Genomic DNA, 15,707 nt, shown 5'->3' on the forward strand with positions numbered 1-15,707 from the left:
AGATTGCCACTTTGGAACAAACTCCCAATTCACGTAAAACAAAGCTCCTCATTAACCCTATTTAAGTGTAACTTAGACAACTTAATATGAGGCCGTAAATTTAACCCAGTGGTGTCACCTATGCCCCACGTGGATAAGGGCAGATGTTGATGATGATCATAAATTTGCACTGCAAGTATAGACCATACAATTTGATCAATAAGGGAACAAGTGTATAACATGGCTAGGCGTATAAAGGCCCTAGGGCCAATAGTCTAGTAACCTCTTATGAACCTAAGAACAAGTGTGCATAATGGTCGATAAACAAAGTAACACTGATCTGTGTCACCTGCAGTATGCATACCACTGATTATAGTAAGAAGCACACTTGCACATGCATGATACTAGAAATAGCTTTTGTGCCAATGTATGCAGTAGAACAATTAACAACATCATGGTTTGGGAAATATGAAGAGCTCAGCAACACGTTTAAAAATTTGTTTGAAAATGGCTTCAGTAGAATAATAGCTTTTTTAATACCTTAGGTATGCATTGTACTGATATAAGCTGTGTAGAATGTCATGTCCTTTAATCTCTGCATGGCTTCTTCCTCAGTTTGTGTTATAACATGAATGAATCATGAGTTAAATGAAAACAACAGGTCATCACACAAAGTCATCATTTGAAATGTTTGTTTTCTTTGCATGATAGTTGGCATGGAATACTCTCACTTTACGTCCTCAAAGAAAAAAAATGCAGAAACTAAGTCTTTGCCATCAGCTGCAGAAATATGTTTGGCCTCCGCAAATGTCACTTAGTATTGAATATATTACAAAAATCAATGCAGTGGAAACTTTTCCACAAGAATACATATATGCCTCAAATTAGTAATCCAATAAAGGAACACCTCAAAATTCAGCAGTCACAGGATTGTCAGAAATTGGTGTACCTCCAGTCATGTTTAAAATTGTATACCTCAGCTTACAGCCTGGGAATGTCAGTTATTTTGTGACACTAACAGCTAAAACAACAAATAAAGATCTTCTGGTTCCTTTTCTGTTATGGATTCACTTCTCAGGTGCTGTTAGTCACAGTTTTGAATATGTGCCACCAAGGCATTATGTAATACTTAATGTAAATTTACATAAGAACAACACTGAATGACAGCAACATCACTGAGATCGTCATATCATATTATCATTGAGATTGTCATATCAGATTTGTTTGTGACAATGTTCTAGTTGTGATTGCCATCAACCATCCTAGAGAACATGCTCAGATGTGTGAATATATCATCTGAAATGTAACTGAGATATAACCATTAACTAGCAGTTGATGGAGTTGTTGTGCAACATTTGTAAATACACTGCACACATGGCCAAGTCTTATTGACCTGTTTTATACCTAAAGTAGGTATTGAAGAAATCAGTCACATCCAGTTCCATTTATATGCTTTCTGTACAGCAAATGCAGTTGCCTAGCTTGTCCGTCATTTTGCACAAGCTGGTACATGCAAGATCTTAATTGGGCTCTGATTCCTTGTCTTTTTCCCTAATATTTTTGAGAAGACAGGGCAGGTGATGGTGAGGGTAGTAAGCAATTCAGGGCACAGAGGTGGTGTCAGGAAGAGCCCATGATCTTTGTTGGACTCCTCCTTAAACATTACAGCCAAATACTGATGCAAGGCAATATTACTAGGTCCCTAGTATAGGTCGATGCCTGCAGTACATTAGTCAAGGTTATCATCAGTGTAAGTGGCATTCCACATAGTGGTGAGTAATATTGTTACTATTACAGTGACATGAATAGGCACATTCAGGACCTCTTTCACTAATGTGAGGAATATGTTTGTGCCAATATCCAAATGAAGTTGTGTAAGTATACCATGTCTGCCAAGACAAAAAGCTGTCCATTATTTTTTTTTCTATTCTGTACAATTTCTGCAGAGATAAAAGGTAATAAGGAGGTGCATTAAAAGAAACTACAATTGATAAGAGAGGCACAGGATAAATATGTCTCAAGTATGACCGACAGAAATTTCATAACAGCTCTGATTTTAAAATCATGTCATCAGTTCTATTGACATCTGTCAATAATTGCTTGACACAGTCACAAATAAGTAGGCATACTCTATATAAAGCAAACTTAGATACCTGCTTGACTACCTCTTGAAACATTGCATTAACCATTTTTTCAATCAATATATGTTGGATGGGTTCAAATCCAAGCATCAACAATTAGTCTGCATTACCTAAGAGACTATTATTCCTCTCTCAGTAAGTTAGAATAACATTATAATAATTTCACCTGGACATTTTATGAGTTGGAATGCATAATGCATATATGTAATAATCACACAACTTTTGTATAATGTGTATAATATGGCTAAGATTAAGTTGTAGCTTAACATGCATGTTTGACTTCACATTCATATATGGATGTGCCAAATCTTTAATATCTGTGTCAATATGCATGGAATGGAATGTATTAAAATTACACAGCATTTCTGATATTTTCTATGTTGTCTCTCCCCCACCCTACCACTTTTTTTTTAATGACATTAGAACTGGAACTCCTGCTGCAACATGAATGACCACCAGCACAGACAGCTAGACAGGCCACAGAGGCTCAGAAGAGGCATCGCTCTACACCTGGCTGACTGCCACAGGTAACACAGGTACTCAGAGCTTCTGTGTCACAACCAGACAGCATTGCCTCTACAACTCTGTCACCCATCAAAAGCTGACTGAGGTGGTGTAGGAGATAATGAAGAAGAGCCTCTATGCCCTCATCAGCAGAATAAAAAACTGCACTGAATAGCCAAGCCATCTGACACTGTCCAGTGTGTCAGTGACCACATGCAATGATGAGTGAGGTTTAGATTCTCACTTTTCTCATGCTGGACAAGGATGCAATTCTGAAGTCCCTTACCCATCTCTAATCATGGTGACCCAACCTTTTGTATCCATCACGAAACCCTGTCTGTCTTGCATGTCCTTTATATCGGCACCTGATAACTAATCTAACCTACCTACCTATCCCTATCTTATTTTTAAATACCTTCCCCAACATTCCTGTCTCTCAAAGAAAAAAAAATGACAAGGACATCTGTTTCAAAAAAAAAAAAATTACTCTGCATGCTTCTCTCTCCACTTTGCTTGTGTGTGTGACAGACTTGATCTGCTACATTTGGTCACATAACATTATGCAGTTGTCACACTCCCTTGATGTGGTCACTATCCAGATTCCTGAAATTATTACTAGAATCATATTATTACCTTGTGAAGAAGTGGATACCTGTGGTTTCTTAACCTCTACTTGCTGCCCATTTTCAAAACTGTCCTATCAACCCCTTTCCACTCATCTAATCTAATTTAAAAAAGATGCACACATCACATGCATGGCCAAAAATAACCACATCAAACAAACCCTATATTTCTGTTCTCATCATTTGCATGATGCTTGGCATTACACACCACTGTTTACAGGTGGTAAATGACAGTCCATGCCCTATGTCAAAAACTGAAGATTTTATCTTCAGCTACAGTAATGCAGTGCCTGTCATGCTACACTGCTTAGTGCCACTGTATAGTACTGTGCTTAGCACCACTGTGTGACAGAAAGCAATACTGATAGCACTATGAGGAGACAGTTATTCTGGTATGTTAAAAAGGCTGCAGGGTTTAATGTACACACTTCAAAATACTTCATTTCCCATTACTGTTATGAAGGCTGATGCACTAGTCCCTTGCTTCATGCTTGTCTCATTATCCCTTCAAAGGTGTGAGTTTCATTACCTGAAATGTAATTTGCTTTGTATTTTGATGAGATAATTGTCTAGTCTAAAGAATGCTGATACAAATTTGGCAGGTGTTTGAATCCAGCAATATGTTAAACATTAGTTAAGGTTTTCTTTCTAATAATATTGTCCCTTATAAAGCGCTACAGAGATATGTTAGTCCAAAATAAGTATCCTGCCTGTCCCTTCAGTTTGTATACCAGTATCCTGCCCCTGCTTATACCATTCCCCCTAAATGAAAGACATCTGCACAAAGCAAGAGTATTGGGTGACAAGAGCTCAAAAATATGGACATATTATATTTATTGTTCATATACCCTTAGGAAGTTGCTATAATAAAATATTTACTTTTAGGATACCTTTTTTGAAGGATATGAAATCTGACACTTATATGTACATATTATATAGTGATTTCAGTCTTAAAAGATTTGCTAGAAAAACGCAAATTTTATGAGGAACACAACAATACTATGATTTGAACATCTGGATATTCTTTAAATATGTGGACAGTGGAGAGATGTGCCATTGTAGCATCCATTTTAGGAACACCACTGTAATGATCATGACAGATGTTTAAATGATGGCAAATGATATATTACCAAATGTACACAAATTCTGAAATGGTTCAAAATCATAAATGTCTGTTTGTCCGTATTCCTTATTTGCATGCCACTTGACACGGATTACCACAGACCACTGTTATTTCCCATTCTAAGCTTAAAACTCAAAAAATGATTGCACGTGGTAATACTTTGCCATCAGTCCTGCAAATGAGCTTGTCTGTTGTGCACTTCAGTAAGCAATTTGGGCAGAAAGAAAGTAATGTCAGTGGCTTGTATTACTTGCATATGGCATATTAGCTTATTATAGTCAAGATAGGAGTTCAGTGTGAAGCTGTCTGCTTACTAATTAAAGTAAATGGAGTTTGCACTGAAACAGATTACCCCTCCAAATATGTTCCAGTAAAACAAGACTGTGTACCCCTCCAAATATGTTCCAGTAAAACAAGACTGTGTACCCCTCCAAATATGTTCCAGTAAAACAAGACTATTTACCCCTCCAAATATGTTCCAGTAAAACAAGACTATTGGGCACATATTTGCTGTATAGTATTCGTGACTGCAATTTTATGTGTTTGACTTGTATGGCTTGTAGGTACCTTACTCAATGTATGCACGTCATTAAGTCTACACAATGATCCACAAACTAGGTCAAGCACTTCATACAATGATCTTGAGATGAACGCTTAATATACTGGTGGCTTTCCACTAGTTGACAGCTGTAAGTATTAGCCATCATTTAAATGATCACTACATTGTGACAGATATTCACGCTTCAATATCCAAGAAGTAAGTGTATGAGTTAGTACTACAGTATATGAAGAATTGTGATCAATACATTGCTGCTTTGTCTTTCTTTTGAAACACATGGCCCATTCACCCAAACATGCATAATATACAATCAACTAGTTGCGCTCCAATATTTGTAATCAAATTTCTTCTGTGGTTGAGTCAATGCTCTCTAGACTTAGGCAGGTATTTTAATCCACCCATGACTAATTGGTGTGAGTGCGTGTGACTGATACAAGCAACACTGGCTTATTCAACATATCCTGTGTCTACACTTCCACTCAGGAAAAATATATACACTGGGAGAGGGCACCTACAGCAAAGTTAATCTTTTTTAGCCCAGTCGCCTATATTGCAAGTGATGGTGTCGTCCCTTCAAATGTGTTCTGTCTCACACTTGCTGTAAGATGAAATCTGTGGCATTTACAATTAATGCAATGCTCTAAAGATTGTGGACTTAGGCAGGTGTTCAAATACAGCAATGACTAATTTGAAAGTGTTTGTGTGACTGTACTGCCAGGTAGGGGAGGTGTATCTGACAGAGACAGTGTGTACACATCCACTAACAGGAAAGATTTACAAAGGGAGGTGGCTTCCACAATTTTTTTCATTCACTTTTAAGCCAAACATTTACTTTGCCACACAAGGATAAACTCATCCCTTCAGATATTCTTTGTCTCATGGTTGCAATGAGATTTCCCCTGTGGTGTAAACAGCTAGTACATTGTTCCCTAGATTGTGGGCTTAGATAGGCAGGTATGAGAATACAGCAAGGACTAATTGGGACAAGTGTGTGTTTGGCTTTTATTTTAGGTAGGAGCAGCTTATCCAGTAAGTCTTGTGTGTATTGTATACTTCCCCTCAGTGAAAACATTTGCACAGGGAGAGGGATCTCACAATTCTTTCATTCACGTTTAGGCCAGATATTTGCCCAGCCACACAATGATGACGACATCACTTCAAATATGTTCTGTCTCACACCCATACCTCTGAAAGGTGCTGATTTTTGCAGGATGTCCAGATTATTTGCCTCATATTTTGGTCTGTTTCTCATGAAATCACAGTTTTCTGGCAAATCATTGCCAAATCTTTGAGGTTTGAAGTCAGAAAATAATGGCAGACATTTTAATTTTAGACTTCTTATTCTCCAGAAAATTCATGCTAATGCAAAACCTGTTATTGTATCAATGTTCTAAGTCTGTACGAGTAAAATTTAAAATGTATCCCTGTTTTTGGTCCTTTGTCCCCCTTTATTTATGGCTTTGTCCAGATTTCTTGCTCTGAGAGGATGAAAGGCATGCTCACACCTGTGGTAAGACTTCTCTTGAGCATGGGTGGCAAATACATGTTCCTCTAGATTGTGGACTTAGATAAGCAGGGCTTAAAATCTGGCATTATGTGTGTGTGTGTACAACAACTATGACAGGCAAGACTGCATTACCCAACAAACGGAAATATGCTGATTTGCATTTGTGTGATTATTATAAGTTACAGGATTTTGATACTTCAACATGCATTTTAGGAAATACAAGAACATTCTGAAACAATGGAGTCATTCAAACCTTGAAGTGTGTCCTTTCTGACACCATTAACTCAAAAGGTGGCAAAAGCAGAAGCATTAAATACACTGCTCTTTAGAGTGAGAACAGAGATAGGTAGTGGTTCAAATCCAGCTATTCTCACCTACTGTAGTTGTATAACAGATTATCTGAATTATATATTAATAGGCTTATTAACTCCTTCACTCCAATGGAGCTCAGGGCATTTGCACTGTAACTTCCAATGGGCGGAGGCTCAGCCTTTTGACAGAATCAAATTATGTCTCACATTTCAAACAAATGTTCAAATCTCTGGAACCACAGAGATTACAAAAGATGTATAAATGGCAAACTCTTCAGCACAAACTATTTTTATAGGGGCAGTATTCTTTAGGTTCTAGGTTTTTAAACCGAAATTTATAAATCACGGTAAACACAGGAACTATTACATTTATAATATTTTGAAAACAACTTATAATATCTCAGCAACCACTCAAGTTGCACACATACTGGCAGCAAAATGTTATTCATCTAGCTGACAGCTTTCATATGAGGCTAATGATTTCTGTCTGGGTTACTTGGTTGTTGATATTTAGAAAAATGTGAAAATTATATCTAAATTAATATCATAAAAATAACAGTTAATATCTGTTTACCTGCACTAGACAGAGGTCAAATATTAATACAGTTGTTTGCCATTATATAAACTTTGCAATGAAATTTTTTATAACCTTGTACATAACATGGTTTTGGAGTTATTGATGCAAATATGAAAAAGCATTGCTTGACACCTAGAGGCATAGGTGTTGACTGCAGATGCCCCTGGAGGTGTCTCTCGGATATAATGAGTTAACAGATGCAATGTGTATAAATCAATGTAGGGTGAACTGTTACATAGCTACATCATTTTGATACATCAGACACATTTTATGTGAGTCATATAGCTTCAAACACACCACTAAAGTCATCAATTCAATTGTGTGCTTTCTAACACCTCTAATAATGACCTTTTGCAGTTCTTTAGAGAGTGGACCTAGATAGGCAGGAATCTGGTAATGTCTTTGTGGAAGACAATAGGAATCTGGTAATGTCTTTGTGGAAGACAATAGTGACATACAGGATTGAAAGATTTGTTCAACAGATGGTGACTTGCAAATCCACACTGCTATGAACACTAACAGGGCTAAAGGTTTTTGAGCCACAGAATATATTTTGGGGAGGTATAACCATTGTACCAGACTGATGATGTAATCCCTTCAAGTGTGTGCATCATGAGACTTCAGATATAATTCTGTCTGGTTGATATTTACTTCTATGATCCTTTCTCAATTTGTGACCACTACGAAGAATAGCATAGTGGTCACAAATTGAGAAAGGCTCACTGTTATGATAGTTTGTTATGGTTATGAGATGAGTAAATGATGCACATCCAGTAATTGCTATTTTTCTTATGAGCACATCCAATATAGTGATGTATTCTACTGCACTGGTACCAGCACATTCAGAGGCACTGGAAGCTGTTGAAGACTGGGGGCAGAAGGTAACAGGGGCACTTAATGATCTAAAAAGGGCAATTTTTTAAAACAACCACAACATAGGTTCACTTGGAGGACATTTTAAGCTTAGCCAATTACCATTCTGGTGCTTGAATTAACATTTCCTGATTGGTCTTACCTATCCCATGGCTGATAATTGTATATTAGCCCTAGTGAGAATAAATGTGATCACACTGTAGATAATTTGAGGGGACCTATGTAAGGGATACAGCATTTAGGAACTGCCTCTATCCACTAGTAGCATGAGGGGTAATCCTGGAGTACATTTTCCATTGCCCATCCTTAAATCCAAGTTGCATTTGAATATGGACAGGGATGAGCTTTGTTTTACTTGAATGGATAGTCTTTTCTGGATATATATCCATCTCTCCACAACATTCAGTTTAGATACCTGGACTGAGTATTTCTTTTTTTTTTAAACAGCTTTATTGAGATAAATATTGACAAATAAACATTATCTAGAGATATGTACATTTGTCAATATAAATAACATAGCAATAATGAGAAGATAAAACAAACATTTTAAACTATATACAATGATATTCTCCACAAGAATCAATTATTAATAAACATGTGAAACATTGAAATATGAGGATTGTAAAAGATTTATATTACTTGTTCAGTAAAGCATATATTTTTTCCACATATTACTTGAATTAGTATTTATAGAAGATCTTGCAGTATTGGTCAAAATTTCTATGTTATAGACTTCAAAAAGTAAATTTTTGAATTCAGTTATTGAGGGTGAAGAATTAGACTTCCAGTTTCTTGTAATGATTTTTCTGGCAATGGATACTATTGATCAGATCAGAGGTTGATTAGATTATCTAATATAATTAGGAACAGGAGTGTTAAATAAAACAAGTGATTTAGAAAGATAAAAATTATCTGTAAAAATAGCTTGTAAAAAAGTATTAACATCTATCCAAAATGTATTTAATTCTATACAATCAAATATCATATGTGCCCAATCCACATTAACTACTTTGTTACATCTCCAACAATTGGTATTTTTTATTAAATTTACTTAAAGAAAATGGGGTAATAAAAAACCTATGCAAATACCTCCATGTAAAAATATTCCATTTAAGTGATGAAGTGGTAACACGTGCTGACTGTAAAATATTTAATTTGTCAGAGTCTGTTGTTGGATAATTATTTATTAAAGTAAAATAGTTTCAATAACTTCCTGAAGGATTATCTAAATCAAATGCAATTGCTTTATATAAATGAGATAAAATATTTTAGATGTAGAATTATGTTGTAAAGTCATTATCATATATTGAAATAATTTAGGTATTGAATTCTTTGTTGTTAAAGTCATAGAATCCAATTTGTTTAGAACATATTTCCTAGCTTCTTGTAAATCTAACCAAGAGAATGTATTGTATTCATATTCGTTTTTTAATAGATTTATACATTTTAGATCATTCTTAGACATCAATTGAAACCAAAATATTAAGTGTTTCTGTTGAAAAGAAAGCATTTTTTTTATAATCAGATGAAAAGATGACACCTTGTGTGAAAGCTATAGAAAGAAGAATATATAACCATTCCTTATAAATGTTGAATTTATAAAAATACTTTCTAAAAGATTTCAAAAGAAGACATATAATTGGTGTTACATTTTTGAGAAAAATAAGATAAGAAATATTCTTTTAGAACCCAAAAGTGTTATTTAGTATACTAACTTCTGAGATTTGTTATTATTTATAGAATTACTAATTAAGATTTCTAGAGTTTTTTCCAATTTGCCGTGTAATTATTATCTATAAGATGGTAAATAGTTTTGGCCATTGAGGAAACAGAATACATTTCCAAATTAGGCATAGCTATACCTCAATTTTCCCAATTTTTCATATGATTAGATAAAGCTATTCTAGGTTTAATTGAGGACCATAAAAATTTATGTATCAAGGAATTACATTTTTTAATAATCTGATTAGGAGGAGGCAATGAGATGGATTGTATAATATATAATATTTTAAGTAACAAAATCATCTTTATTATTAAAAGTTTTTCATCCATGGAGAAATTAATTTTATTCCATTTTTAATACGATTTTTTATTGACAATAAACTCTTATTGTAGTTTATTTTAATGATATATTTTATGTTTTTGTAGTTATTATACCCAAGTAAAGTAGTTCAACAGATTTTGCCAAATATTTACTATAAATTCTTTGTAATTCAAAATTTTTAGGACCAATTAATAAGATTTGAGTTTTATCTTTGTAGAAGAACAAACCTGATTTATTTTGAAAAAATTCAATATCTCTAAAGAGAGCATGAATAGATGAATCATTATCACCAAGAGTAATAAGAAGGTCATCTGCGAATATTTGTATTTTGGAAGATTTATTGGAATTTAAATTAAATCCTTGAATATTTTCATTATCTCTTATCAAATTGGTCCACAGTTCCATAATAAGAGTAAATAATAAGGAAAATAAGGGGCAACCCTGCTTTGTCCCTTTAATAATATGGATATTTTGGGAAATATTAGTACCTATTTTAATATATGATTGACTACCCTGATAAAATTGAGTGACTGAATTTATAAAGCTATTTGAAAAGTTTAATTCTTCCAGTAATATAAATAAATAGTCCCAATTAACTGAGTCAAATGCACAATTTCTATCTAAACGAATTAATGTTAGATTATTATTTAAATATCTGACTGGTTCTATTAAAGTTAATGTTCTTTTAATGTTATCATAAGTCATTCTTCTTTCGCCTTTTCCCGGTTAGGGATTGCCACAGTGGAACTCTGGTCCACTAATGATTAGCAGTAGATTTTTTATGGGTGCCGAGGTGCCAGCTCGATGTCCAACCTTCAGCGAAGTCATGCCCATAATGTTATCATAATTATTTCTATTAATGATGAATCTCATTTCGTCATCTTCAACTAAGATAGGTAAAAAGTGTTTTAGTCTTTCTCTAAATATTGACATAAGCATTTTATAATCAATATTTAGTAAAGAGATAGGTTTATAGGATGAACAGTTAACTGGATCTTTATTAGGTTTAAAAGTAGGAGAGATAAAAGTATACTTCCATGAGGGAGGTATTAACTTTTGATTTTAGGATACATTATATACTTTATGAAGTAATTTTTAGTTATTAGTAAAATATATATATTTCTGGAATGATTCCATCATTTCCTGGAGCCTTATTGAATTTTAAATTATTAATCTGGGTTTGAGTAGCTTTAGAAGAAATAGGTTTAATTATAGAATTAGCTTGTTCATTTGTGAGTCTTTTTTAGTAAATCTATTAATAAATGTTTTAATTTCTTGGTTAGAATCTATTATTTTTGGTTGTTTAATATTAATAAAAAATTCTCTGAATTCAGCTAGAATATTTTGCATGTCTGAAACCATCTTTTTCTTTCTAGGGGAAAAATTCATTTATATGATTCAGTTTATTTAATCTTTTGGTTTTGTTTGCTAATAAAGTAAGGTTAAAGATTTGGGATTAGTAAAACATTTTAAAAATGTATATTTCTCTAAAATAATCATGTTTTTATGATTTAGGATTTTAATATATTTATTATTCAAATAATTTATTTCACTTTTCTTGTCATTTTTATTTATATCTGCCTCTTGATTATGTTTCAATAAATCTAATTTAAGTTGAATCTCTAATAACTGTTTATCCCATCTTTTCCTTTTTATATGGTACCAGTTAATAATTCTCCCACATAAATATGCTTTTAGGGCATCCCACACAAATATTTCTGAAGAGTTATTATTATTTAGTTCTGTAAAATTTTGTGTTTTCAAAGTTAAAAATTCTTTCAACATTGTGATATAAGCTGGTATTCTTCTTATCTGTGTATTGTTGTTTGAATTAACTGAAATTTCAAATATTATTGAATTATGGTCTGATATTGGACAATAAATAACCTTGGTGCTGACTAAAGAGCCTAATACGTAATTTGAAAATAAAGCTCTATTTTTGAATAGGTGTTATGTCTATGGGGAAAAAGTATAGTTTAAAGAATCAGAATCCGTAAAGGAATGAATATCTTTCTGAAGGTAAATTTCTAGAAAATCTTTTAATGATTTGGCAGAAGATGTAATCTTTCTTTTATTACAGGATGTTGATTCTTTATTATCTAAAATACAATTAAAATCCCCTGCTATTATTAAGGACCCCTTAAAATGTTGTACTATAAGATCAAGGTGTTGTTTTGCTGTATTGATACCTGTTCCTGGTATCAAATATAGATTCACTAAAGTATACATTTTCTTATTATGTTCAACCGTGACAAGACAAAACATTCTTTTATTATCTTTATAAGTATTAGCAATCTTTGGGCAAGTCAAAGTATTATTCCACAAAATAGCTACCCCTCTTTTCTTTTGAAGATGTTCTGAACTAACTAATGTTGAATATGATTTGGTATTTAATCTAAACATATCTTCTGATCTCAAATGAGTTTCTTGTAAAAATATGAATTGGGTTTTGTATAATTTAAGATATTTGAATAAACTCCTCCTCTTATTTGAGTTATTTAATCCATTAACATTAATAGAAATACTCTTTAAATTTGTGAGAAGGGCATATTTTGACAAAAACATATCTTATAGTTAAGAATTAAAGGAATATAAAGGGAAACTTTAGATTGACTGCATACTAATAAAGATGAAAAATTTGAGTGTATTACTATATCATTACTTTGTATTGTGAAGAATGTCAAGAAAGGCTGTAACAAACTTTTATAACATAAACTAGTAACATCATATCCACCCTTAACCATCCTGGAGTATAATACTCCTAATCCAAGTGAGATAAAAATCACTCAGATTAACCCCTTGTCTAGTAACAACCTCTAATTAGCATCTGTCTGAGAGGAAAAACTCGATCTAAATAAATCAGGCTTAGCTTCTATAGAAAATCAAGATATCTAATATCATTAAATTAGTAACATAAAAAGTATGCAAAAGGCAAATATGATATAGTTTTAAAAAGTATCACTTTGAAGAATAGCAGTGTTAAATATTTTCTATTAACATAGGTAAATACTCCTGTTTCAATGACCTTTAAGTGAAAGAAACTATCACCAAAAAGATTTTATACACATATCAACCTTCATTATTATATTAAGTAGCTACTACGTGTCTATGAGAAAATGACATTAACTATCCTAGAAGAAAGTTTAAATTCTATTAGTCTCACTATGAATCTAGATATTGATAACAAATAACCATAACATATAGTTGATATGATTGCAAATGACAATAATAATAAAACATTTTATAAATAATATCTTTTCATATAAGTGAGGAACTGATAAATTATAAACAACTAAATCATAAATACAAGTAAATTAATATTCTAAAATGTTCATATTTGTGTTTCTTAAAATGATAATCTAATGGTATAAAGGAAGAAATTATAACTAATGATCTACTAGTGAAGGCATGGATTATTCTCATTTGTAATAACTTAATTTTATTTACTTTAATTGTATTTATGCATTAATAATGGTTGTGTAAGAGTAAGTGGGGTATTAAGAAAATTATTTCTAATTGATTGCTAAAAATATAAGGAGTAATTTAGTTTTCATCCATAGCATAAAAAGTTTGACAATGTTGCTCTCACCAGTTCAAATCACCAATTAAATGTGCTATTTTTTTTTCCTCATTCATTTTAGTCCCAGTTTGTTGTCTAGATTTTGAGTTCGTAGTCATCTTCATTCTACTTGACTATGTTCATCCAGATCCTTGTGATGTTATTAACCCTTTTAAGTTGCTGTGAGAAATTATTATTTTGCTGCTTATTAAAACACATAAACAGGCAGTTATATTTGCATACAATACAATTACAATAAATTTATCACAAGTTATAAATCATTAATCACACTCTTAAATACTCATGACAATTAGTGACGTAGTGTTAAATAGGTATTCAATAAAATAAAAATAAAAAACAATGGAAAAAGAACTCTTCAAAAATGACCTTTATTACACCAATTCTACTAGTTAAGCGCTTTCATCCCTAGTATACATCATGGGATTCTTCAGAACTAAAAATACAAAAGCTGAAACATTTGAAATAGTCTTATCAATTATTAGCCAACCAATAGAATAAAACAATCAAACCTTCATCTAAAAATTAACCTTTAAAATGCTGAAGTTTCAAATAACAAGAAATACTAGTAAAATCATTAAGACCAGGATATACAAAAGCATTTAAACACAGTTGCCATCTCAACTCACATAACTCAAGATGCTCAGATAAAATATTCCCCTGAGGGTCAGGTGTTACCTGATGTATTACCAAAAAATTTAAATTATGCCCACTAAAATCACTTAATTGTTTGCTCAAGGCATTAGTATGCTTTCCTTTTTTAATATCAGTAAGATGCTCATACATCCTATCATGCAAATGTCGAGAAGTCTTTCCAATATAGAAAGTGGGGCAAGCCAAGCACTTGGCAAGATAAACTACATTTCTGGACTGGCAGTTAAAATGACCATTGATCTTAAATCTAAAATCAAAAAGGTGAAAATTTTCACCTGTATTGAATATATATGAACATAAAGAACACATTCCACATTTAAAATTACCAGATGGTCGATTATTACATAATAAAACCTTATTTCAGATTCCAACATATTTTAATAGACTTGGCTTTTCTGAATACTATGTTAGGTTTATCACCCAATAATCCCGTAACAATATAATCCAAAGTAAAAAAGTCCAATTTTTGAAAATCATATTCGTTGCCATGCTATCCTTATTATACACAGTAATGAAAGAATGTCCATCAACTTTCTTTTTTTTATTCAGGTCAAATGACACACTAACTTCATGCCCACTAGAAATTGTACCAAAACTTGAAGCGTAACTTAATATTGGTCCAAATATTCCTTTTTCTCTTTTAGCAATGACCTCTTTACTAATGCTGTTAAGCAACCGTTCTGGATACCCCCTTTTTGTAATCATATCCAATATGAAGTCAATTTCTCTTAAAAGATCAGCATCATCAGATGTCATTCGTGCCACCTGTACCAGCTGGCTTTTGACAAAAGATCTTTTTTTGATGCTGTGGATGCCAGTTGGTATAATCCAAATAAGAGTTTGACAAAGTAGGTGTACGATATATTTTGGATTTTATACTATGGTCATTCGAATCAACAGAGAGGTCAACATCCAGATAAGTAATCTTGGACTGATTGAAACTATGTGTAAGCCTTTAAAAAGTAGTTGTTTGATTATTTTATGCTAAAAATTGCACTAGTTGTGCGTCAGAACCAGTCCAGATTAAAAACAAATCATCCAAATACCTCGTGTAGAGGGGAATGTGTTGATAGAAATGACTTTGGACCACAAACTCAGTCTCCCAGTGAGACATCACAAAATGTGCATAGTTTGGGGCACATGGAGCACTCATGGCCACTCCAACTTCTTGCCTGAAATATTGACCTTCAAAATAGATAAAATTGTTATTAAGCACAATTTCCATCAATGCTACT

The sequence above is a fragment of the Protopterus annectens genome, chromosome 17.part0, assembly GCF_019279795.1.
Source record: "Protopterus annectens isolate FY-2018-M chromosome 17.part0, PAN1.0, whole genome shotgun sequence".
Taxonomy (NCBI): domain Eukaryota; kingdom Metazoa; phylum Chordata; order Ceratodontiformes; family Protopteridae; genus Protopterus; species Protopterus annectens.